Source organism: Mixophyes fleayi, chromosome 5, assembly GCF_038048845.1.
Source record: "Mixophyes fleayi isolate aMixFle1 chromosome 5, aMixFle1.hap1, whole genome shotgun sequence".
NCBI classification, from domain to species: domain Eukaryota; kingdom Metazoa; phylum Chordata; class Amphibia; order Anura; family Limnodynastidae; genus Mixophyes; species Mixophyes fleayi.
Genome location: NC_134406.1, coordinates 169,766,058 through 169,793,748, shown reverse-complemented (window position 1 = coordinate 169,793,748; position 27,691 = coordinate 169,766,058).

Sequence of the window (27,691 nt, the reverse complement as noted above, 5' to 3'; positions counted from 1 at the left end):
TCCAGACACTCTGCCCTCAGGCACTCTGTCCCCTCTGCATCCAGACACACTGGCCCCTCTGCATCCAAACACACTGCACCCTCTGCATCCAGACACACTGCTGCCTCTGCATCCAGACACACTGCCCTCTCTCACACTGCCCCCTCTGCCCTCTGTCCCCCCTCCTCTGCTCTGTCATGCTGTCCCCCCTCCGCTGCCCTCTCTCACAATGTCCCCCTCCTCTGCCCTCTCACACGCTGTCCCCTCCTCTGCCCTCTCATACGCTGTCCTCCTCCTCTGCCCTCTCTCACGCTGTCCCCTCCTCTGCCCTCTCACACGCTGTCCTCCTCCTCTGCCCTCTTACACTGTGTCCCCCTCCACTGCCCCTCTCACGCAGTGTCCCCCTCCACTGCCCCTCTCACGCTGTGTCCCCCTCCACTGCCCCTCTCACACTGTGTCCCCCTCCACTGCCGCTCTCACGCTGTGCCCCTCCTCTGCTCTCTGTCCACCTCCTCTGCCCCGCTGTCCCTATCCTCTGCTCTCTGTCCCCATCCTCTGCCCCGCTGTCACCATCCTCTGCCCCGCTGTCACCATCCTCTGCCCCGCTGTCCCCCTTCTCTGCCCGATGTCCACATCCTCTGCCCCGCTGTCCCCATCCTCTGCTCTCTGTCCCCATTCTCTGCTTTCTGTCCCCATTCTCTGTTCTCTGTCCCCCTCCTCCTCCCCGCTGTCCCCCTCCTCTGCCCTGCTGTCCCCCTTCTCTGCCCCGCTGTCACCATCCTCTGCTCACTGTCCCCATTCTCTGCTCTCTGTCCCCATCCTCTGTTCTCTGTCCCCCTCCTCTGCCCCGCTGTCACCATCCTCTGCTCTCTGTCCCCATCCTCTGCTCTCTGTCCCCATCCTCTGCTCGCTGTCACACTCCTCTGCTCTCTGTCCCCATCCTCTGCTCTCTGTCCCCATTCTCTGCTCTCTGTCCCCCTCCTCTGCCCCGCTGTCCCCCTCCTCTGCTCTCTGTCCCCCTCCTCTGCTCTCTGTCCCCCTCCTCTGCTCTCTGTCCCCATTCTCTGCTCTCTGTCCCCCTTCTCTGCTATAATATTAGACAGTGTTTGGCTGCTCTCCAACTCTTCCTATCCCTATAATATACATGGGCAATGCTGCGTGCAGTACTGTTAGGTGCACACAGCTCTCCCTTTTCAAGCAGAGCCGTATGAAGTGGGGGCAGGGCCCAGCCACCTCAGTTATACAGGTCCCCAGGCTTGTAGGGGGGTTTCCGGGCACTAGGAAACCCCCTCTTGGTTTGCCTATGTACTACTATAGTGCAAATAAGAAAACCCTGATAACATTTATAGTGATAAGGTAATTGAGAAGGCTGTCATTCTAGACATACTGCCAATACAGACTGTTTGAAAAACTGACAGGCAACAATTGCGAGACATCAACATATCGGCACACAGATGGACATCAGTTTCTAGGGCGACACTATCATTTCTGCTGTTAAGAGGGTAATGCAAGGGCCACCACCAGAGCAGGGGTCTTTAGTTTATTAGAAGCATAGATTAGATCAATTGCTTTTCTGGTGTTATCTGCTGCCTGGTGATTTGGTATAAATCCCACCTGGTCTGGATGGACCAACAAGGAAGTTACACGCGCCAGTCTATTAGGTAGAATTTTAGCAAACAATTTGAGATCCACATTTAATAAGAAAATGGGACGGTAACTCGTACATGGACTGGGGTCTTTCCCTTCTATTGGAATAACCATTATATTCGCTCTGGTGGTGACTCTATCGAATTTCTTACCCAGAAGAAGAGATCCAGAAGCATGGGAGACAGAGCAGGGTGCATTTGTTTATAATATATTGCGGTGAAGCAATCTGGACCTGGGGCAGAGGTATTTTTAAGAGATTTAATAGTGGATTTTAATTCTTCAGAAGTTAATTCTGTATTTAGAGAAAATAGTTGTGAGTCGGATAAAGAGGGTAACCAACATGATTCTTAGAAACTACTAATTCTATCACGCAGACCTTTAGGTGGAGGATTGTGGGCCTAAAGAAACATTACATTAACTATTTCCCACTGAGTAAGGTCCATTATTTACTAAGAAAATTAAGCCAGAGGTGGCTACATAGATACACAGTTTTGGCTGCATGATAACTGTATTGTGTTCCCAGTGGATTGTGCTGCCTAATGTGCAAAACAATATGCTTATTTCTTTACCAGCATATTATAAGAAAGTGTCTGTCCCTTAAACAGGGTTTTAAACACTAAAATTGTCAGGGCAAATCTAATGGCGACTATGCACAGGCACAGCAATCTTGGTGAAGGGCAGTTGTTTCCCTGCACTGTGCTGCATATATCCAGGTATTCATCCTATGGAACTTAATAGCTGTGTGTGTTAAGCAGTACACCACATGGCTTTTCCCACCTGGGTTCCAATGAGGACTTCTTCTGGTACACATTCACATATACAATATCACCTGTCTGGATCCTGTAGGCAATGCAGCTGTGGTCTCTGAATGGAAAACAAATTTTAGCAACAATGGTTTTCAAGACACCATATCTAACCTGTAGGCTGTGATCAGCAAGAACAATGTAATTTTTGTTTTATCCATAATACCTTACAAATTTCTTTTGTAATCTTGCCAGTACTATTGATTTCTCAGTCTGTTTATGATCAAACCTCTCACAAACCTTGGAATTAAATCCTTAAGCAACTTTTTGCTGTATTGCACATGGTTTGGCACATGGATAAACTTCAACACAATTAAAGTGAAGACAACCAATTGCAAGTACATATTTGAAAGTGAACATACGAATAAAATCAACTTGAATATTTACAAAAGGTACCCAAAGTTGGGGTTATGCTGCTTTCTGTGTCTTCCCATCCTTACCCTCATTATATGCTTGACAAATAGGGCATTCTTGCAGTAAAATTATATTTCCTGTGCTACTCACCAGTTTCTTCACTGCTGAGAGTGATGTAAAGAACTGGATAAGTAACTGTAACACAAATTGTAATTTTAAGATAAAATATTGGATATAAGAGAAGATCTGTATTCGTTTTGAACAGTTGTGTAAATTTACAATGTATAATATTAATCTGTTAAAATTGTCAAGTGACTTTATTTAAAGGAGATTAATATTAAGTTTTTTACATTAATGTTCAATTTTTGGTCTCATTTTTTCTATTTCTTTTTTTTAACATATGTCATTACATTTATATCCATTGTACTTTTATAATTGTATTACTATTGCTGCAACTATTTTTTGCCTTGTTAAGAAATGAAGCATTTGGAAACTCTCCTCTATAAATCTTGCATTTGCCCATGACTTGGTCTATGTGGAAATATTTTTATTTTATTCAGGGCTCCCCTATGCTAAAGGGGCCACTAACTCTGCAACTTGGTCTGAGTAGATGGAGACTATATCCTCCAATTAGAGTCCCTTTGTCATTTTGAAGACATGATCTATTTACATAGAATGTGATATTATATAAAGGTGTGTCTTGCAAGTCTATGTTTTGTTTTTTGCATGAAATCATGTCGCTCTCCCTCAGTAGGTTAAATGTAAGGGGCTACCAGGGTTCAACACTGGTCCCTTGATGAGAGTCATAGTTTCAGGAGACAGTGAAAGAACATCTTATGTGGCCAATTGACTTGGTTTTAATAGAAGAGCAGCAATCACTTGTTGAACAGATACATTGAGTTATGAAACAAGAATTAGAGTTGCTGAATATTCCACACCAACTATAGCAGCAGTTTCAGTCCTATGGCAAGACAGAAAACAAGAGGCTTCTAAGTCAATGGGTGCAGGGGCGCACTTAGGGAGGGTTTCCAGTTACTTTGAACCCCCCTTTCTCTAATCATGGAACCTCCAAATTAATAGGTAAAATAGATTTGCTCTAACACATTGTCTGCAGCTTAGGAAACATTTTTATGAACATCTGCATATGTTTTCAAAGAGATGATAAAGGTGACCTTCGCTCTATCGATGGGAAAGTTCTGAGGTAGGAACTCGTATTGAATAGAGCACTGGTTTAGGAGCCAATGACAGTTCTTGGGGTCCGTCATATTTGACAGGTGTGGGAAGTCATAGAATAGAAGGAGTAGCAGGAGGAGCTGCTGCCACATGGGGTTTGGTAACAGCTGCTGAAGGAGGGTTGTCAAGGGAATCCCTGTAGGCAGTCCAGCCAGGTAAAAAGGGCTTGCAGACACTGGAGCATCTGGAGTTGGGTAGCATCTTGATGTTCAATCCTACCCACTAGATGTTGAAGCAAATCCTTGGCATATGGTTGTCCAGAAGGATCCTTATTAGCCAGATCTTACTATCACATTAAAGACACGTCTTCCAGATCCTTTGTGGTCTTTGTGGTTTTACTCTGCCTACCACAGAGATGCCTAATCTAACGAGGTGAAGGGGTTCATCAGGTACCCCTGCAAGGAGCTTTGGCCTTAGGTGCTTCAACCCCGCAGATCACAGTTATCTGGGCGTGCAACAAGCGAGACCGGTTGGAGATGGAGTTAGAAGGTAGAGCAGTGTAGGTACAGGTTACCAAGATTTCTAGGTAGAGTTGTGGCAGGAACGCTCGCTGGATACCGGGGAAGATTTGAAGTTGCAGGTATAGAGTTTTTAAGTTAGCTCGGAAGCTGGAGTACTGGATACCAGGAACAGTACGGTAATGGCAGGCACAGGTGATCAGGATAGTCGGGTTTAGCTGGGTAGCTAGAGATGCTGGGTTTCAAGTATAACAGGTTACTGCCGGTAACAATATTTATTGAGAACGACAATACAGACATAACATGATGATATGAAACTGTATATGTTTTCATTTCCATTCTCATGACACAGCTTTGATAATCGGACTGATGGTGTACACACAGATTGCGCATCAAAGGGCTGCTTTTATAGGATTCTACACCCAAAATTTAAATACTTGATCCAAATATACAGAAAGCACATAAGGTAATATCTGGACTATAAGTTAACATATGCAGTGTTTATGTGCTTGCATCATGAATATATGAGACTTCCTAAGGCACTGTAATTTGAGTGGGAACAGGACTGCTGTTAAACAGGACTATGATTAGAATTTTCTTTTTTGAATGAGATACTATATAAGTGACAGCATGTGCTATATTTGGTAACAGTAAGATATAAATCATAGAACCAACAAACTTGTTACACTGTATTCCTCCCATCTGACAATTCTTCAAAATAGTAACATTATACTTACACTACCTCAGGTTTCAGTTACATATTTCAAGCTGTGTCATCATTTCATTGCATCACAAGGGTGTAGATAAAACACTCAAATCTGTGTTTGCCAATAATGATATCCCATAAATTATATTTATTCAGTTTATGTTGATTGTAGTGCTGGATTAATTGTGGTTTATTATTTGTATTGTGAGATTGGATACTTACAAAATCAAGCTATTCTCACATCCATACTTCTCCCCTATATTTCACAACTGAGTGCAGATTTATTCTTTCTATGAAAGCGGAGTACTGAGTATAATAACGCCACACAGACAGGGCAGAATCAAATTCATGTCCCCACCACTGTGGGGCAGAAATGCTAACCACTGTGCTATAGTTCTGAATAAAATATTTTTACTGAGATTTTTTAGTTACAACATACAAATAACATATTAAACATCTAATCTAACTAACATTTATGCCTATGTCACTATAAACATTATATAGTAATATCTAGTGAACTTTTAGCTCGATTATATCATCATAGCATTTTCACTACACTCCGGGTCAGATCAATTGAAGCTGCACAGGCTCCACCTGGTGACTCCCCAAACCCACCATATCATCCTGATGAGGGTGGATAACATAACTTGGTTGATACCAGTGGTGCAATATGTTATGGTATTTATGTATGACCTTTCTACTTTCATATATGAACTGCTCATGTCTCCATACTTCAGTAACTAGATTAATCCAGTGAGGTAAACTAGGTGGTTCAGTCACCATCTATCCCCTAGCTATAATAACCTTAGCCAGGGAGGTTAAGGTAAATATATATTTGAAGTGAGGTTTAGTTAAATTTTCTTCTAATGTAGTGCCAAACAGACAGATCTTAGGGCATAACAAAAGGGTCACAAGTAGTGTGTAGGAGACACAGTCCCATATTTGGCCCCAGAAGGACTGGACAACTGCATAAAAGATGCCAAAAAGTGCCCTCAGTCATACCGCACCTGGGGCACTCCGAAGAGGTGTGCAGTCCTATCGTGTGCATCTTGGTTGGTGTTAAGTATACTCTTAAGTATACTCTGTGTGCAATGTAAAAATAGATCTGCTGAAACCTAAGACAAGATGTGGCATTCCTAGTACTTCCCACCACCATATTCCACTCCTCATCAGAAAGAACCCCTAGATCGGTTTTTCCATTTTAGTCTGAGCAGAACTAATCCTCTCGGGAACACCTGAGGTAACTATAAGGCAAAGAGCACAGAAATAGTTTTATATGACCCTACAGATCGTAATATATTTTTAATCGAAGAATCTGACATATGAAGCAAACCTTCAAGAAACTGGGCATCCATTGCATGTCTCAGCTGTAGATACCAGAAGAATTGGTTGTTGGGTAATGGGAAGGTCACTCTCAATTATTCATATGTAGCTAGTTGACTGTCTATATATATATATTTGACCAATGATGTGAATTCCTGCATCCACTGTGCTATAGTTCAATACAATACGAGAGGATCACCACGATTCAGAGAGATAAGACATGCCAGTCACAACTCACAGGCCTAAGCAAGACAACTGTACCGTTGCCATAATAAATACTTCTAATAAAAAAAGAATTGTAAGTGAGAGTTTGAGCGATAGTGAAGATGAGCAGCAGTTAACTGTATGCATGGGAATTGAAGTGCATTTGGCTGCTACAGTGGATAGTATAGTAACAACAGATGCAGTGAAGGCCCAAGCAAGACAATAGCTAGGAAGGAAAAAGGCCCCAAGCCTACTAGATTGATGGAATACTGTTATGGTTTCAATAATTAGGTTAAAAAGCTACAGACATGAAAAAAATAAAAATGGTACATGGAACATTAGCCCAACAAGGTGAAATGGGTGAGGGAGGTTGATCAGAGTAATCTTGAAAGTGTGTGAAAAAATGGCACTGCACCAATTAATGGAGGAGCAATGTTAGCATAGGTGGCCTAGTTCCATCGTCACTCACTCCACTAGTTGGGAGCTGAAGGTGGGGAAATGTGACAGCTGTAAACTAGGTGATGCTAATTTTCAACCTGGAACTTGGAAACCTCCCCTGCTTGTGGAAGGAGACCCCCCCTTTTTCTTAACACCACCCAACAAAAATATCATATCATATCCAGTCCAACCATCCTATACTAATTTTAGCTAGCCCTCCCCCCCTCCCCCCTTATTACCATGCCCAATTAGACCCCAATATAACAAGGCATAGCACCCCCCAAGCCAGCAAGGAAGACCCCTATATCGCCACATAATTATTCCATCTTCGGAATTTATGCCCTCCCCTCCCCCCCCCCATAACACACTAAAGCCCATACTCACATATATATATATATATATATACACATATATATATACATACACATATATATATACACATACATATATAGACATATTCTATACAAAATTAGCACCACGATATAGCAACTAAGCCCCGCCCCCTACCACGTAATAGCCACACCCCCGTGCCCTTTAGCCGCTATCCATGGGTACTAACAAATAAAAGTCCACATAATACCCTACTTAGAATCCATTATCCCCACACACATAAAGTAGTCCCAAAAGTCTGTAATGCCACATAAGCGCAATTGTCCACAAACCCACATCAGTCCCGCCCCACAAAACACATAACCCCCATCCCCGTGCCCTACCTGCTACCCAAGTTTACAATAAAAATAAAAATAAAGAGCAATACATAAGTAGATGTATATACCAACAAAGTAAACACCTACATGAAAGTATTATACATAATACACAACAACAGAGAATTCTTTATCCACCTCTACAATCCCTCCCCCCGACTCCCATCACAAATCCCATTGGCTTAAACACTGAAGGACACATATAAGAAAACCCACTGACAAAGACAAGGCATATCCCTGACGAAGTCCGCCCGGACGAAACGCGTTGGCTTCAACTACCCTGAAAACACCCACCCACACAGAAGTACCTGCCTCACGTCGAAGATCCTCCAAGCATCAAGACCCCAGGAGAAAACAACTCCATAACGCAAGAAGGAGACTCACGAGCGGAGAACTGATCTCTGCAGTGGAACGCACAGGCGCCTGTGCGTTCCAGAAGAAAACAGGAAGTGAGGCATCTGGAGCGCTCCTGCGTTCCACGAGCACGGGGAGGGAGCCGCTGGGCCGCAGCCACCCCGAGCGCCACGATCCAGAATCTGGAGCAGGAGCCAACCCGCCCACCCAAGGTACCCTGTACACATAATTGCTCTTTTTAGAGCATTTCAGCAAAAACGCTAACTGTCACCCAAACACTCATAGCACCCACCACATAGTTCTATCCTGTTAACTGTTAACTCCCCACATATCCTCCCCTCATCCACCTATACATATTTATACTTAATACACACACACCGCATCTCCCTTTTATAAGGGAACACATCCAAATTTCCTTTTAAAAAAAGCTTGCACCACCCCCTCACCCTCCAGTAACACAATATACCATTCCAGAGAAAGCAAGCAAATAATTAGCAGATTAACTGCAAAGCTCTCACCCTAGAGGCTTGAACCGGGCACCGTAATCCCACTGCCCGGCCCCCCCCCCCCCAAGAGTCTACTGCTCTGCATACCCATATAGTCGCCCCAGTATACACGGCACTAGAGCTATAAACTAGGCAAAACAGCTATAGACAAAACTGCAAAAGGAGATAAAAACATCTCCCATTCTAGAAGAGCCACCTGACGGCCGATATCGTGTATACTGTCTCGCCTCTCTCTATTTCCCCCCCCCTCTCTCCCTCCCTATCCCCAGTAATTTACTTATGGCTTAAAATATGTGTCTGTAATTTAAAACATAACTTTGTGATATGGTTTTGATAAGGTTCAAAGTAATACATTTTTGGACCCTAATTTACCTCATGAATCTGGTCCTTCAGTCCTCAAACTTACTGAGGAATTAAATTTTAGGCAATACAGAGGGTATAGTGATGTTATTGACAGTGAATGAGATTGGAGGCCAGTTATTGACTCTGGCATGAGGAAGAAGAATGAGCTCTGTATAAAACATGATTTGCTTTAGCCATCGTTGTGACATCCATTGGGCGAATGCAGAAAGACAGTGATTTTCAACAGGTAGTGCAGAAAGAAATAAGTCAGAGAAGGCAATGTATATTTGGGTGTCCTCGGGGAAGAGGTGGTATTGGAGGCCAAATGGCCAAATTAGTACCCCAAGACAATAGATGTACCAGATTAAAGTACAAAATTTAGAACAAAATATTAATATTTATAAACACAATTACAGTAATCAAATGAAACACAACATGAAAGCAAACTGAAAATACAAACTCATTTTTAAATTAAAAAATATAAACACATGCATGTTGATTTAATCCCTTTGGTTATAAGTGTTGCAAGGCAGGTCATGCCGGTCTTCTTTCTCCTTTTAAAATATAAGAAGAAAAAAATCAACCTTAGGCCATTTTGATAAAAAATATTCATCAACTGTGTACTTTGTACACACCTGTACTTTCCAGCAGTAAAATCTACTATTTGTTGCCTTAACTGTAACACAGGTCCCCCAATAACCTAAAAGGAATAACATTGTTAACTAGATACTTACATGCTGTAAAAGACAACTTCTCCATGTCTTGATCCTTCGGCATGAAATGAACCATGCCAAACCTCCTTGATTACTGAATATTTTTCTGGTGAGGCAGACATGTCCCAGCTAAGGCCTGGTAGTACATCAATGAAAGCCTTTAGTTTGGTCTATTTTAAACAAAACTAACAATCAAGCTTCATCATTATTTTTCAAAGTGCTATGGCTATAAAAGGCACATCTGAATCTCAGCAGGGGCAGAGGCAGCCCTTACAGCACGATTTCAAAGGTAAATATTTGATTAAGTCCAAACTATCTGGTACATGCATTTGTATATGTTTTTTTAAAAATGAAACAGGCCTTTACTTTCATCAACAAACAATTGTATTATTAGGATGTCAGAGAATTTTCAAAGTGTGATATAAACCATATTAGAAAAAGATTTTACCTTGCAAATCAGTGTTGAACCTGAAGTGTCCTGCTTCCACAGTTTCAGGAGTGCTGGGGATCTGTTGGATAAACGCGCAACTTGGAAAAGTGCAAAAACACATAAGAATTATCTGAATAGATATTAGATTGAAAAGCTTCACAACACTCCTCCCTCCCCCAGCAAAACCAAAAATATGTGGGTTACAATTTAGAAGTCAAACAAAACACACATTAAAATGCACATTACATATGAAAATAGAGATCCACTGTTATTGTGTAACATACAATATCTTACAAACACAAACATTTAAAGTGTCTATAAAAGAATAAACTGAAATAGACTCAATACAAATAAAAGATCACTATACAAAACCCCCACCACAAAAACACACTGTAGAGTCCTAACCAACTTCAAGTGTGCATGAAGCAGTCTTTTATATTGGATTTTAATGAGACAAGTATATGCAGGTGTATAGGCCCACTGATGTATCAGATGACGAGATCTGACGCTGGGTCTATGCAATGCTGGTTATGGAAATCTGTTGTTTCCTTTTATACTGTATTAAAAAATGTTTGCATTTATTTCTGATTGTGAATTATTCTGATATGCATTGGCATAGAATTTCTTATTTTGTTTTTTATAAAAGAAAACATGATCCTTTATGTCTGTTACTAAAAAGGTGTGTGCAATTGTTCATTTAAGTATGCTCATTAAGACTTTATTTTGCCAATCGTTCCTGTGCTGTGTTGTATGGGTGTTTCAATCTGAAGTATGCCTTACTGGTTAGACATATAAACTGCCAACAGTAGGCTCATGAGTTTGAATCCAGACTCATGCCTGTATCTGTGTGGACTTTGTATATCCCCATGTTTCAGTGGATTTACTCCATAGAAGAGTACGCTAGCATATGTATTTTTTTGTCTTGGTGTTTGCAGTCTATATAGTATCATGCATATTTATGATTGCAAATTATTAGTCATTATATCCGCAACCCACGGCTATTTACAATTCAAAATTACAGATGACACATTTTTCATGTTGGAGAACGTGTGTGTGTGTGTGTGTGTGTGTGTGTGTGTAATTCTTTACTGTTTCTCCTTAAACCTTCATGTTGGCAGTAATGCATGTGTTGTGTTGTAAATTTCCATAGCCAAATATTTAAACTGTGCATGTACCAAGGAGTTAGGCATCTACTATTTCATTGTAGAATTGATAATAATAATTTAATTATTAATTATAAATTAATAATTTAATTGATTGTTACATTAATTTAAATTATTAAAGTAAAACAGTTTGTTATGAGAGACGTGGATGCTCAGCTTTTCCTTCTAATCTATTTCATGCACATATTGTTTCCACTTGTACGTTTCCTTAGTAGACAAACCACTTTTCATCAGTGGGTTCATGAGTTCAATTCCTGACCCATTTTGTGGAATATGGATCAATTGCATGTTGAAAATTGTGTGCAGCTACAACACAGAAAAGCAGTTGTTCAAAATAACTTAATTCCAAAGACATAGGAAATATCCACAGATAAAAGCTAATAAAAAACCTAGGTGCCAAAAAAACCAAACACAAATGACAATCAATTTAAAGCCCTATTATTATTATTATTATTATTATATTGTACATGAATGCATTTCAATATCCAAATATTTAAATTGTGCATGTAACCAAGGATTTAAGTCTATAATATTTGAAAGTATAATTATTGACAATTATTTTAACAAATTAAGCTGTTATGCTTTCATATTATTACTAGCGCATTATTAGTTTTTATTTTTACAAATATCAGCAACTAACTGTTAGACACATCAACCACTTACATTGCAATCTATTAGAATTGTGGTTGTAATTAAAAAAGGTTGCTTTAACAAAGAAAGTACACAATGTGTAATGTTTGATATAAATATAAAAAAAAATAAAAAAAAAATAAAAAAAAATGTTTTTATGTGAAGTGCATTAAGATGTATGTTGTGCATATTTAGTTGTGAGTGTTTTAAAAGAACAAAGCTATTTGAACAGTTTAGTGTTGTTATTCAGCACTGCTGCTCTAGCTGCTTTGGAGTTAAACATGACCTTGAGCTTCCTTAAGTTTAAGCAAGAAGTTAAGATAAAACTCACAGCTTTTCTTCTTAACTATCCGATCTTCTTAACTCAGTACAGATAACGCCTACTCTTCTTAATTTCGTACGGATCTCCGCACATTCAACTCCTATTTCCATCCCTTTTTTCTTAAGTGTAGAAAATCTTCTTCAGTGCAGTTAAGAAGGATTTTCATCTTAACTTAAGAAAATCTTAAGTTACGTAGTGGATTTTCCTTCTTATCTCTGTTTTCTGGGCATGCTCAGAGAAGATTTTCTTAAGTTCCTCAAAAAATGGCAGATAAGATCAGTAATGAATCAAGCCCTTTATCTCTAAAAACAGGTAGTTGAAGTGGGCTGTTATACAGAGATATGCCATACCACCACTTCTCCTACTGCATTGATTGTAAAAGTATCAAATTCCACTTACTTACATTTTCCATAATGCTATTTATAAATTTCCATACTGTCTAAAGAAGAAAACAGCAGATTCTAATACTATTAATATTCTTTCTAGGGAACTTCAAACTAAGATCTATATATGGGATCTTATTCTTGAGAGAGAATTTATACCTATCTGACATTCTGATTCAATATGTATGTGTAGAAATATATAGAGCCTTATTATTGTAAATAATTGGGAATTATTAATTAAAGATGAATGCTTGACAAAATATGATTGCTAAAATATTGCCTCATAAAGTATATGGATAATCTAATGTACCTGATTGGAATGTGCTCGTTCAAACTCCTTCATGTTCTTCTATTGTCCCAATCTGGCTTCATTTGGAATGCACTGTGTTTGTAGTGGCTGGTATTTGAATCAGACCCTTCAGCAATGTTAGATAAATAACACCATGTCATGTATGTTTCCTGCTCCCATGTTACCTATAAACAGCTACAGCCTTCCCCTTAGGCAATACTAATGCAAACTGACCATCTAAACAATTCTCTGTTTCACACCCTAATTATAATTCAGACTCCTCGTCATGAATGTAGTGTCTGGGTCCTTGAAAGCAAAGACTTTCGGTGTGGCATCTACTCTGTTTTTATTTATCAGAACTCAGTGTCAACAATCCACAATTATGAAAATTGAAACCCTAGACTAAGTGGCTCCCTGTTTTTGTTATGTGACCAGGGGCCTGATTCATTAAAGAAAGTTAAGCAAAATTAAGCAAGTAAGGCAAAACCATATTGCATTGGAGGGGGAGGTAAATTTAAAATGTGATGGCAGATTTATATTTCGGTGGTAATGGTATTCACGATGCTGTACACACGAACAGAGTTTACATCTACATGATTATTATTCAATTGCTATAACAAACGAGTATATCCCAGGCGCATATGTGATAAATCTCCATTCCCACACTGATTATCATATGATAATAACAGAATATTTGAAAGTCCAAATATTATAAAGTCCAGAAAATATCCAGGATCTTAAATCCAATTGAGATAGGATAAAATGTATTTTAAATCCTTCAAATAACCAGGGAGTATCACGAAAAACTTCTCCAGTATTATTCACAATTGCGGACGTGGGGAAAGAAAGAAAAAAGGAGAAATATATGTAGCAATTCTCAAACCATTTTTACATACCCAGAGTTGGAAACCCTTAGGGAACAGGTGAGAAAAATTAGAAATTAAATTTTGTTCCTAATCACCACGTGATAGGCTTTCATATAAAGTAATAACGGGGTAACAAACCCCTTTAATTCGCTTACTTTTTTTCATTCATGGACTTCCCATATATTCATATGATCCACTTACGGTATATATCTTGATTCCCATATATATGCTTGATGTTATAGGATAAATATGAAAGACAAAATAATGGCCAACGCATAGTGTGTTACCTTCTTAAAACACTAATTTAATAATCATATATAAAACTTATGTAAAAAAACAATCATTTTTCATAAACACATATAACCGCATTAGACGTAAAAAACCATAACATATACAATGGAATCCTTCAATGAAAAAAGCAAGTCTACTCCTACCAGAATCACGGAGTGTAATCAGCGATCTCTAGATCGTTGTAAAGCTCCTGGGTTGATGCTCGCCAATTCCTCCTAGTTATCAGGAAGATGGAGAACTTGTTTAGATAGCTCTATTCACACCAACACGTTTCAAACCAATGCTAGGATCTTTTTCAAGGTGAGTTCACTAGTTGTCGCCCGTTGTTTTTTATATACATGGCGACCAATCACAGAATTTGTCATATATTCACATTCAACATATACAAAACAAATATCATTTGACATACATAGTACATCTATTATCCCTTTACTTCTAAATGGAATATACTAAAAATGATTCATCATTTCATACAATAATAACACATAAAAAAAAGGAAATATATATATATATATATATATATATATATAGAGAGAGACTCTGTATTTACCGGAAGTGATTTTCATATAACCTCAAAATGTGATATCTTATATTCTCTCCAAAGAATATATATTCAGATCCCTAAGCTTATTTATTATATGTTGACTAAGAACTTATACACAAGTAGGGAATAATATCAACTAATGCAGTTCAATCGATAATTACTTCTGGTTCTCCATAAAAAAGATGAGCGAGAACATATTATTTTAAACAATCGTTCTATTTCAAGATATTTATTCTTGTTGACTCATATAAAACTTATTAATGCATTCCTCCCAAATGATAATATAATTACACTACTCAAGATATATCCGGGTAACCATAGCAACGCTACCTGAACTCAAATGTAAGTACTCCGTATCCAACGAGAATAAAGGTCACATTCTCCTAAACTGGATATCCACATATTCTATACAAAACGGATGTATTGGCATCTCCTTAATTAACCTACAAAGATAAAGGTAAGTAGTAGTCTTATCCGATGCGGTGCATTAAATTGCGGAGATAGATATTAACCAATGGTATCCAGTCGATTATTGCATCTTATTCTCCATAATAGTATAATAAGTACATATGTGTTTTTTTTTATATTTCTTAATAATTTTCCTACTATTTTCCCCCCATTTGATGAGTATATGATTTCCCTTCTCAGTTTGCATACTGGTTACCATAGAGACATTCCCTCGATTGTCATGGAAAAACTTTCAATTCTCTATGATTAAAACAATATGATCTGAGTGTGCTACAAATTTACTCTACATAGAACAGATGAATCTGCACTTTTGTTTTTCAATCTTATCTCATATTCAGCAGGTTTTTGATACTACTAGTTCTCCTCTCTATAGTCGATTCCATATTTTCATATTTCTCTGACTATCTAGGAGGGAGTATTCCTTTTAATGATAATAAGATCCTATAATTATAAACACTTGAAAGGTAAGTATCTCACAAAAATGTCAAAAATGTTAGAGTTCTAAAGGAACCATTTTAGTTTAAAATCGGTATTTAAACCATCGGGAAAAAGTGTCTTTAAGGTGTGTCCATTTCCACCTTCGATGGTCTTATTTTCAGATCTTTACATCTTCAATTATCCTTTAACAATTTTATCCCACGAAATGATTTGATAGATTCGACACCACAGGTGTGTTTTTCTTTGCAATGTGCTGATAAAGAGTGGTTAGTGAACCCATTTCTGATGTTACGAAGATGCTCAGCTAGACGTAATTTCAAAGCTTGACTAGTCTTACCAATGTATTGTTTATAACATATGCATTGAATCAAATATATAACATTCTTTGAATGACAAGTGATGACGTTTTGGATTTCATATTTCAACCCTGTAGTTGTAGATACATATTCTATAATTTTCGACTCATCACTTTTGATGTTTCTGCATGCTAGACATATACCACACCTACGGAACCCTTTTGTTCTAATACGTTTTGTGGATTCTTTTCTTGGTAAAACACTTCTAAGGATTCTATCTTTTAAATTAGGAGCCTTCCTATAGATAAATTTTGGCTTTATAGGTAATATAGTTCGAAGTGTAGGATCACTAAGTAGAACTTTCCAGTGTTTAGACAATATATTCTCGTATCTTTTGTATTGCCGATTGTATTGGGTGATAAATGCTAAGTCACTCCCTATACTATTTTTCTCTTTAGTCCGAAATTTCAAAAGTTGTACTCTTTCAATTTGACTTATTTTATCATACGCCCCCTCTACCAGCTCATGTGAATAGCCTTTTTGAAGAGTCAACAAGAATAAGTATCTTGAAAAAGAAAGATTGTTTAAAAGAATATGTTCTCGCTCTTCTTTTTTATTGAGAACCGGAAGTAGTTATCGATTGAACTGCATTAGTTGATACTATTCCCTACCTGTGTATAAGTTCTTAGGCATACAATAAATAAGTTTAGGTATGTGAATATATCTTCTTTGGAGAGAATATAAGATATCGCATTTTGAGGGAATATGAAAATCACTTCTGGTAAATACTGAGTGTCTCTCTCTCTCTCTCTCTCTATATATATATATCTCCTTTTTTATGTGTTATTATTGTATGAAATGATGAATCATTTTTAGTATATTCCATTTAGAAGTAAAGGGATAATAGATGTACTATGTATGTCAAATGATATTTGTTTTGTATATGTTGAATGTGAATATATGACAAACTCTGTGATTGGTTGCTTTTTTCAATGAAGGATTCCATTGTATATGTTATGGTTTTCACCTCTACTGCGGATATATGTGTTTATGAAAAATGATCGTTTAGACTGTAAGCCCCAATTGGGCAGGGACTGATGTGAGTGAGTTTTGTGTACAGCGCTGCGGAATTAGTGGTGCTATATTAATAAATGGTGATGGTGATGATGATGATGATACAATTAGCATTACCACCATCAAATGGATCCGTGCGTTGCCGCTTTAAAAACATAAAATCTCCAAGTCGTGATTGCAAGTTATGTCATTTTTAAGTGTCGGTCCCTCCTCACATCGGATCTGGCCTGTGTCTGTTTACCTCGCTCACCTCTTTTATCTGTCCCTCTCCACCAGCATCTTTCCCTCCGCCTTTAAACATGCTCTCGTCTCACCCATTCTCAAGAAACCCAACCTTGACCCCACCTCACTCTCTAATTACCACCCCATTTCCCTTCTCCCATTTGCCTCCAAAATACTCGAGAGACTTGTCTGCAACCGTCTCTCCACCTACCTCTCTGAACACTCCCTCCTTGACCCTCTCCAATCAGGCTTCCGCCCCCTCCATTCCACTGAAACTGCCCTGGCTCAAGTTACGAACGATCTCCTCTCGGCTAAAGCCATGGGCCACTACTCCCTCCTGATTCTCCTCGACCTCTCAGCGGCCTTTGACACCGTTGACCACCCCCTCCTGCTTCACACCCTTCAATTTATTGGCCTCTACGGTACCGTCCTCTCCTGGTTCACCTCTTACCTTGCCGACCGTTCCTTCTCTGTTTCCACCTCTGATTCTCTCTCCCCCTCTTCCTCCCTTCCAGTCGGGGTCCCTCAGGGCTCTGTCCTTGGACCCTTACTATTCTCACTATACACCTCTTCTCTGGGTGCACTCATCAGCTCCTTCGGCCTCAAGTACCACCTTTATGCTGATGACACTCAACTCTACCTTTCCTCTCCTGATCTCTCTCCCTCCCTTCTCTCCAGGGTATCCGCATGCCTCTCTGCCATCTCCTCCTGGATGTCCTCTAGATTTCTTAAACTCAATCTTGCTAAAACTGAACTCATTGTCTTTCCTCCCTCTCGTACCTCCTTCCCCTCTGACCTCTCCATCACTGTTGACAACTCATCTATCTCCCCTGTTCCCCAACTCCGCTGCCTAGGTGTCATCCTCGACTCCTCTCTCTCCTTTGCCCTCACATTCACTCTCTCGCCAAATCCTGCCGTTTCCAGCTTCGCAACATTGCCCGCATTTGGCCCTTCCTCTCCCAGGATGCCACCAAATCTTTCGTCCACTCTCTGATTATCTCCCGCTTGGACTACTGCAACCTTCTCCTTATCGGCCTCCCCCTCTCTCATCTCGCTCCCCTTAGATCTGTACTTAACGCCGCTACTAGGCTTATTTTCCTCTCTCGCCGTTCCACCTCTGTATCCCCACTCTACCAAGCCCTTCACTGGCTCCCCTTCCCCTACAGAATCCTATTCAAGCTCCTCACTCTGACTTACAAGGCCCTCGCCAACTCCACTGCTCCCTACATCTCTAACCTTATCTCTATTCACACTCCCTCCCGCTCACTGCGATCGTCCAACGATCGTCGCCTCTCTTCCCCTCTGATTACCTCCTCTCACGCACGTATCCAAGACTTCTCCCGTGCCGCTCCCCTCCATTGGAACAAGCTTCCCCACTCCATCAGAACTTCCCCTAATCTGTCCTCTTTCAAACGAACATTAAAAACCCACCTTTTCCTTAAAGCCTTCCAGTCTCATGCCTAAACTCCCACTGGTCAGCTACCTCTCTTTCTCATCCCTTCTTCCCTTCTCCCCCTTCCTCGACTCCATCTCCGTTTCTCCCATCTCTCCGTCTCATCCATGTGTCTGTCTGTCTTCCCCTCCCTTTAGATTGTTCGCTCGTTTGAGCAGGGCTCTCCTACCTTCTGTTTCCATCACTTTTAACTGCGCTCTCCAGCTACTCAGCTCACCTCCTCTCAGTCCCTCTGCCCTCTGTCTCCTCTCGCTTCTCTCCGCTCCCCTCAGTGACTCTCAACCTGTCATCCGTGCCCACCCTCTTGGGCCATAGTTACCTGCCTATACTCACTTTTCCCCTCCCTCCCTCTCTTTCATGCTGTGCCTGAGCCCCCAGAGTTATAGTGCTTACTGTTACTTGTACTGTGCTGTTTCACCTTGTACTGTGCCATTGTTTGTCCTTGTACGGCGCTACGGATACTTTGTGGCGCCCTATAAATAAAAATTAATAATAATAATAATACAGGTAAGTAGGTATTTTTAACATGTTGCTATGTTCAATATTGTAATAATTATGTAGCTGTAAACACTGTTAGTGTACTCACATATTGCATTGTGTAGACCAGGACATAGAGTCTCCGGATATTAACCCCTTCTGGCTGTACTTTCTATTGACCAAACCGACTGGGACTCTGGACAGGGACTTTACAGGCCTTCAGCCTTCTTCACGTCTTTTTCTGTGTCTGTAAACTACCTTCCTGGGATCATCACCTCTACAGCCTCACAGATCACGTTCAGCTATGCTTCATCAGGAACTCCTTTCTGATCAGCCAATTTCCAGCCTTGTGGATCCGATCGCCAGAATAGGGTAACAGACATTATTATTTATACTGTTTATCATGACAAGTTGTTGTTGTTGCTGGTGGCCGAGGTTTCAATGTCTTAGTCGATGGGCAAAATAAAATGGCAATTCTACAGATATTTGCTATATGTCAGAAAAATAAGAAACAAAACTGACCCTTAAGAGTACTAATAAAAAATGCTGACATTATTCAAACCAAACCAATACATTGAAAAAAACCTAAATTATACTTAGATGTTTTTGTTTTTTTTAATAAAATCATTACTTATAGTAATAATGGTATGTTGTTTTAACAAAGCAGAAATAATATACAGAGCAAAGTGTTTAAAGCACTAATTTTAGAAATAGCAATAACTACACACTATTCATACATTATTGCATAAGACTATTGTGCTGGTCGTCATGATCAGCAACATGTATTTGCACTTGTCCTCTTGCAGGAGGAAGAGATTCATCTCCTTATGTGTATACATGCTGGTCTTGCTCTGCTGCATTTGTGTGAACACACTCTAAAAGTACTCAGCCGAAGTTAGCCTGCCCCTTCGCACCCATCCCGCCTCTCCAAGTTTTAAGGAGGTGTGTCAGAGGCGTGCAAGTCTGTATGCAATTTGAGGCAATGCACAGTGCTTATTTACTCTACACAAACCGGTGTAAGTTCAACTCAGTATCAAGCCATATATGAGTACACTCACAAGCAACTGATTTAGCAAGCTTCTCTCATCGCATGATATATATTAAGCCATGGTGCCCCCTGTGGGACTGTCCTACTCATAATTTATTAATCCCACCATCCCCTTTAACCCTTCTTCACGGGGTGATGGAGGCAGCCGGGGTGTGGCCTGCACAGTTGTGCAATAATCTCAGCTTCACTTGTTACTTTTTTTTTTGCCATGAGTCTAAGAATTGTCTATATCAATGTCAATAGACTGAATTCAGCAAAAAGGGTTCCTTACCTATAGAGCACTTGAAAAGAATGACAGCAGAGCAACTTATCTGTAACAGTCACATCTAATGTTACCTTTCTTTTAAAATACATTCCTTTTAAACTTTTTATTTTTAATTGCCAATTTGAACATACAGTACTAATACGTGAAACAAGATGTTCAACAATTGAATAGTGTCAGAGATGACCTAAACGGGTCCTTTCTCCTGAACTCCAGCTGCTATACCTTGTGGGTATCGATCGATAGAGAAAACAGACAACTTCAGATGTTAGGCTGAAAATGTATCTGGTTCTGACCAGCCCTAAGTCAGAGTAGTTTTATTTATACATAGTTTCACAGAAAAAGAGAGATAAGGAATGCAAGGTTTCTCAAGGCAACTTGTCCATGTCAGCAGTTTGTGGGCATGATGTAGAGCAGATGTCTTATCACAGTCACGTAGGCCTCAAGTGGGGGTCGTGGGCTCCTGGTACCAAACTTGCTGGATGTGCACATTCTTGAGAAGAGACATGTTGGCGAGAAAGATAAGAATGTGAGGCAAAGTTCGTAGAGAATAGTCTGCAAGAAGCTGCAGACTATTCTTTCATCAGTAATTATACAAAATGCATTACTTTAAGAAGTTCATAAAATGTATATCTCTCACAATAGTAATACAATAATAAAGAGACAAAAGGAAAGAAATTAACATTATTAGTGTATTATGTGAATAATTGTAAACATTCTTCAAGAAACTATCCATTAGATAAAACTAGAGATGCTCACTGACCCCCGTGAAGTGGTTTTGGTTTTGGATCTGGATTTAGCTTCGTGTTTTGGTTATGATTTTGGCAAAACCACCCCCGTGAGTTTCCGTTTTGGTTTTGGTTTGGGGTCTGTATTTTTTTTTAAAAATTGCTAAAATATGCTAAAATCACATAATTTTGTTCTGTTTTTGATCCTACATTATTATTAACCTCAATAACACTAATTTCAAGTCATTTGCAGCCACCTCACAGCTCACAATATTATTTTCATACACTTTCGGACAAATACTGCAGCGATCTGGCTGGATGGTAAGCGACAGAGCAATGACTCAAACACATGGCAGTTCCTACCACATCTAGGACACATTGGCACACAGCAGTGGCAGAAAAGAAAAGTGGTGCAAGATGGAATTGTCCTTGGATCATAAGCCCAGTTATGGTTCATTTGATCGCTCTACCTGTTTCTTATATAAGTGAGGTAATTATACAGCTAATACATGGCAACGAGTGCTGACCCCCCCCCCCCAGGATACGTGCTTTTTTCAGACACACACCAATCCAGGGTGCCAGACAACGCACTAAAAAGAGCCATTGTAATTCCCAGCAAAAAGCCAGTTCATCAGTGAGCTTCGAATCAGCCCCAATTCCCAGAAAATTATAATCTAGTTAGGCACCTTTCATGTAAAGTGCAGATTACAAACACTTGATGAAACAGCAGTAAAGTGGAAGGTAATACATATACATGTATATTTAGACATCCATGCTTACATTACTTCTGCAAGCAACATTGTTCTTTGTTAATAAAACTGTTGTCTTTAAACGGTTCAAAAAAATTAAAGATAATCCTCCACCATTCTTTGGATGTTGATAGTTGATAGTAGGATCAGGTGGAGTTACAGCAGAGGTAACACTAATTCTGGTCAATTCTTTTACAGTAGACAAGACCAGGGGGTAAATGTATGAACGTCCGATTTTTTCAACTCTTGGGAAATCGGCTACTTTGTAGTGAAAATTTAAAGCGGCTATGGCTTGTAAAGGCAAACTTGTCTTTACAAGCCATCGCCGCTTTAAATTTTACCTGCAAAGTCGCCGATTTCCGGTGAGTTGAAAAAATCGGACGTTCATACATTTACCCCCAGATGTCAAAATGTTGTGCTGAGTAATCTGCCTCATCAATGGGTGTCTAAGATTTTATGATTTTTGCTAAGCACACAACAATATATAGCACATGTAGGTAACATTGTCACACAGCGGTAGCTAAAAGAAAAAATGGTGCAAGATGAAATTGTCCTTGGGTCCTCCCACCCACCCTTATGTTGGATCTTAAAAAGGACATGCACAATTTAACAAACCAAGCACTTCAGCCACAAAAGTGCCACTCCTTGTGGCTGAAGTGCTTGGTTTGTTTGGGCCCCCACAAAACAAGGTACCAATGACCTTAAGCCACCTAAGGCAATAGTGCTGTAAATGAACTCTACTGTGGCAAGATGTTGTTGTCATCATCCTCAGCCTCATCCTCACCAGTTTGTACATCATCCTCACACATTATTAATTCATCACTACTGGAATCCACCATTACAGAAGTCTCAGTATTTTGATGTAATTGGCGGGAAAGGTCTTCTTCGTGGAACTTGAAGTTCATTTTTATGAACATCATCTTTTCCACATTTTGAGGAAGTAGCCTCCTACGCCGATCGCAGACAAGGTTCCTGGCTGTGCTAAAAACTATTTTCGAGTACACACTGGAGGGTGGGCAGCTTAGGCAGTGTAAAGCGAGTTGTTACATGGGTCTCCAAATTCCCTTTTTTTCCTCCCAGTATGTAAAGGGACTGTCTGATGTGTCTATTTCTATGCTGTCGTGAGAACAATCCTCCACCATCCCTTGGATGTTGATAGTAGGATCAGGTGGAGTTACGGCAGAGGTTTCAGGTTTTTTGGTCAATTCTTTTAGACCAGACCAGATGTCAAAATTTGGTGCAGAGTCATCTGCATCATCCCTGGGTCTCTTGGGAAACCTACGTTTTTTTCCTAGCAACAGTTGAGTGAGAAACTGAAGGAGGAAATGCCGTCCTGTCACGTAACACTTGAGCTGTCATCTCTTCAGATCTGGGTCGTTGGAAACAAAGAGAAGACATAGCTCTTAAACTGAGGATCAAGCACAGTCACCAAAATGTAGTGACTTGATTTTAAGATTTTGATAACTCTTGAATCCTGGCGAAGCAAATAAAGTACTTGATCTACAAGTCCAACATACTTAGCGTAATCGCTTTGTTTAATCTCCTCCTTCAGTTTCTCAAGCTGCTTTTCCAAAAGTCTAATTAAAAGAATTAATTGACTCAATCTCGCAGTTTCTGAACTCACTTCACAGGTGACTCCTTCAAATGGTTACAGCACCTTGCACAACACGGAAATTATTCTCCACTGCTCTTGAGTACATATCCTGAAGAGAGTCCAAGCGGGATAAGTCATGTTGCAATGACATTCCTTAGTTTTTGTAACAGATTGTCAGCTGTATGCCTCTTAGTGAAGCCGGTGATACACAGAGTAGCCTGCCTCTGACAATGTGACGTACTTGGGTATATGCTGCTGCTGTTCCTGCTGGTGAAGGCGAATCACCGACCCAGTGGGCTGTCACATTCATATAATCTTTAGTTTGCCCAGTTCCGCTTGTTCTCATGTGGTTAAGTGTACAGTGGGTAGAATGGCATTTTGTAGCCCAATAATAACATTTTTACTGACCTTCTGGTAGAGGTGAGGAAAAGCTTTTCTACTGAAATGGTGTTGTGATGGAATTTGGTAATGGGGACACAAGACCTCAAGTAGCAGTCTAAAATCAGCTACATTAATAGTGGATATTGGAACTAGATCTAATACTAGCATAGTCGCCATGGTGTCTGACCCGCTTTGTGACTGGGTGACAGCTTTCATACTTGCTTCCTCTAGCAAACGATTGTTTAACAGTCAACTGTTGTAAACTACTAGTAGTATTCTCCTTGGTCTGCTTCTGGGATGAAGACTCACCCCCAGCAGCAGCAGTGGGACTAACCCTCAAGAATTCTTCTGAGGAATCCAGGATAGTGGCGGAGTCATCAAGCCTTAGCGACTTGGATGCAGGACTAACTCCGATCGTTACTGAGGATATTGACGAGGATGGTGTTGTGGGTGTAGATTGCAGGCGTCGGGATGAAGGTGAGAGAAGGGTCCTAGGTGATGATGGACTGCTTGTTGTTATTTTTTCAGCATAACTTTCAGATTTTCCCAACACCTTGCAATGAACTTGTGACAAATGGCGTAACATGGATGAAGTTCCTAGATGGTTAAGGTCCCTCCCTCGACTGACTGTGGCTTTACATACATTACAAATGGCTAGACAACTGTTGGCAGGATTTGGGTAAAAATAATTTCACACATTAGAAGTGGATTTTTTGGTCTTATGCCCAGGTATGACAATGGCCTTCTTCTTATCACGTGCCAGAACTGCTTCCACTGGTGCAGAACTTACACAAACAACATTATCCTCATCAACATCCTCATTAGCGCCCTCATCATCTACACAAATATCCCCCTCATCCTGTTGCAATTCCAAAGTGGCATCCTCAATTGGTGTATCACCGGCTACACTCGGGCTGTTCAGGCACACATCTGCAGAAATGCTGAAAGGGGCCTTCTTTATGGGTACACTATCAGAATGATCACGATTACACATAGCCCTCGTGGATGGACTCTCCTCAGGGATTGGTGTCGTTTCTGAATCTGAACATACATTTTCCTCTAATGCTTTACTGTTTTCTTCCAGCTCTACTTTTACACGTAAAAGTATTTGGGCACCACTTTTGGAGTCCGAATGACGAGGTCTTGCTTGGTCACGACTGACCTTACAAGAAGATGGCTCAGTAACAATTTCAGATCTTGCACTCATGGAGAAAGATGAAGGCCTTATTCTTTCTTTGCCACCACGTGTGTAGAATGGCATGTTGGCAATTTTATTTTTTTCTGCAGATAACATTGCCTGGATTATAGGTCTTTTTTTCTTGACCAAGGTAAAAGGTGTTTTTTTTACATTTTTCTTTGCCTGACTTAAATGCACTAGCTCTCTGGCTACAAAATGAATCCCCACAAAGTGGAGATCATGGATCTTAACATATTTCCCCTCCTTAAGAACCTGCTTCAACTCCATACCAAGGTCCCTTCTTTCACTTCCCTTGCATTATATACCAAAACACTAAATTATTATTAAACAAAATGAACTTAATCTCAAACTGCTCCAATACAATCACAGAAGTCCTACTGCACCAAATAGGATTACCACTATTCCTTAAATAATAGAATAATAAAAAAGAGGTTTAATAGTTGGCACTAGCTTTTGTCAAACATATAAAAACAATGATCACAATAAATAATGAAAAGTCCAAACCAGAGATGCGGTCTTCTTTTTTCTCTTGACTTCACACCATCAAATCCAGAATGGTATTTCCAAATACAAATAAAAATGATCACAAATAGTGAAGTAGTTCTAATAAGCATTTTTCAATTCTTAATACTTCCACTTTGTGAAAATACCACATTCCCAGTGTATGCGCCTAATATTTGTGCACAAGTGGTATGTCTTCTTGGCCCCCAATGGTAATAAGCTTACATCCGTTAATAGATGGAGTTCAGACTTAATACATGTTCTTCCTTGCTTCTCCTCCTTTCTTTATTTTTTCCTCAGGACTATATATATATATATATATATATATCCGGATGACTCTTTTTAAAAATTTCCTTCACATTTATTAAAATTCACATAAAACCATAAAAACCATATACATCTCCTCAGGGAGGTATTCAATGTAGCCAGTATTCCTACCAGATCTTCTCGTCTGTACAGCATATAACAGCAGATTGAGAATAGCTGTTACACCTCCCAAGCTATATATGTAGCTCCTCCAGAAGGTAGATGGCAAAAGGCAGTCCGAGGAATACTCCTCCTAATCACCAACACGTTTCAATCTTTCACCAGGGGGTAAATGTATGAACAAGGCAGCGTCGCTTTAAATTTAAGTGCTGAAGACGCTGAACTCGCCGGAGTTGAAGAATCCGGAGGTTCATACATTTACCCCCAGATCTTTGAAAAGATCTGGTGAGAGATCGAAACACGTTGGTGATTATTAATGTCCACTTTTAATAATTTATGTATGGAGGACATGATCCATAAAACGGTTACATTCAGCCTATCTTGCAGATATCTATTTGTTTTGCGTGAGATATACATTTTTAATATGTGCACCAATACCAATAAATATATTGCAGATGTTTGAACCAGATTTTTGTGCATTTTACACTGAAAAATAGCGGTAAGTGTCTTTAAAGCAGCTTTTAGCAAAGTCAATCTGTACTCCTAATTAAACAAAAATGGTAATATAGAAAAAAAGCAGCACTATGTTATACCAATTATACTCAATTGACATCTCTCAATATATGGGAGTATTACTTAATGTAATTCATTAGTAAAATAAGTCAAATAGCTAAACAAATGTATTAAATATGAATATATATTTGAAATATAAAACCTTGAAAATTAATAAAAATGATTTATGTAAAACATCACATAAACCAAAACTTCACAGTAATCATTTAAGTATCATGCCGCAGCCTCTGATAGAAAAATTATACCCGGTGGCTCAGATCCAATCCAGTTTTGTACAGCTCAATATACAAATGTTTAGGTGAGATATAAAATACACTAATATAAATATATAAAGTAATAAAATAATTGAATCCCAAATGTCCAATTCCAATTTGGAGCAAACAAACCGTGCACAATATGTTCACCTTCTGGAACGTTGTAGTCCCATTAATTGTGGAAATCAAGACTGTCAAAGAAAATTAAAGTCTTACAATTTTCAGCACTTGTATCTGGTCTTTTACAAATAACAGCTCTTAAGTAGGGATCTGTGTGTCCTATTACAGATGAGCCTTGCAGCAACACTACAGTCATGAGATAAACAAACTGTGAAGTCCAATTGTGACAGCGGTGCTCCAATAGTATTATATGCACACTTTAAGGTTCATCAGTGACAAGGACCCTCAATGGAGAATTTTAACTTTAATCTACATCTGTGATTATATGGGCTTGCAAAATTTGATTCATTTGAACAAATTGTTTTGCATTCATTTTCTATATATCACAATCACAAACCAATTATACCAATGGTTCTTACAAAAATGAGACGTAAAAGAGGAGTTTATTAATTTAATTTAATTAATTATTTAAATAAATAATAAGACAATAAACAAACAATGTTGCTAGTTAAACATATATCACATGATCTCATATACACATAGACTATATATTGTGATCTAAATCTAGTTGCATCTTATATCACCATATAATTTTGTTGTCTCCCTGTATAGTTTAATTACAACCCATATATTTATGTTTATATTGTCTCTTTTGCCCAAATAAAACATTATATATACATTACATTCATCACCAGAAACAAGATACATCTAATATCACTCTATGTCATATATAAATACATATCTTTA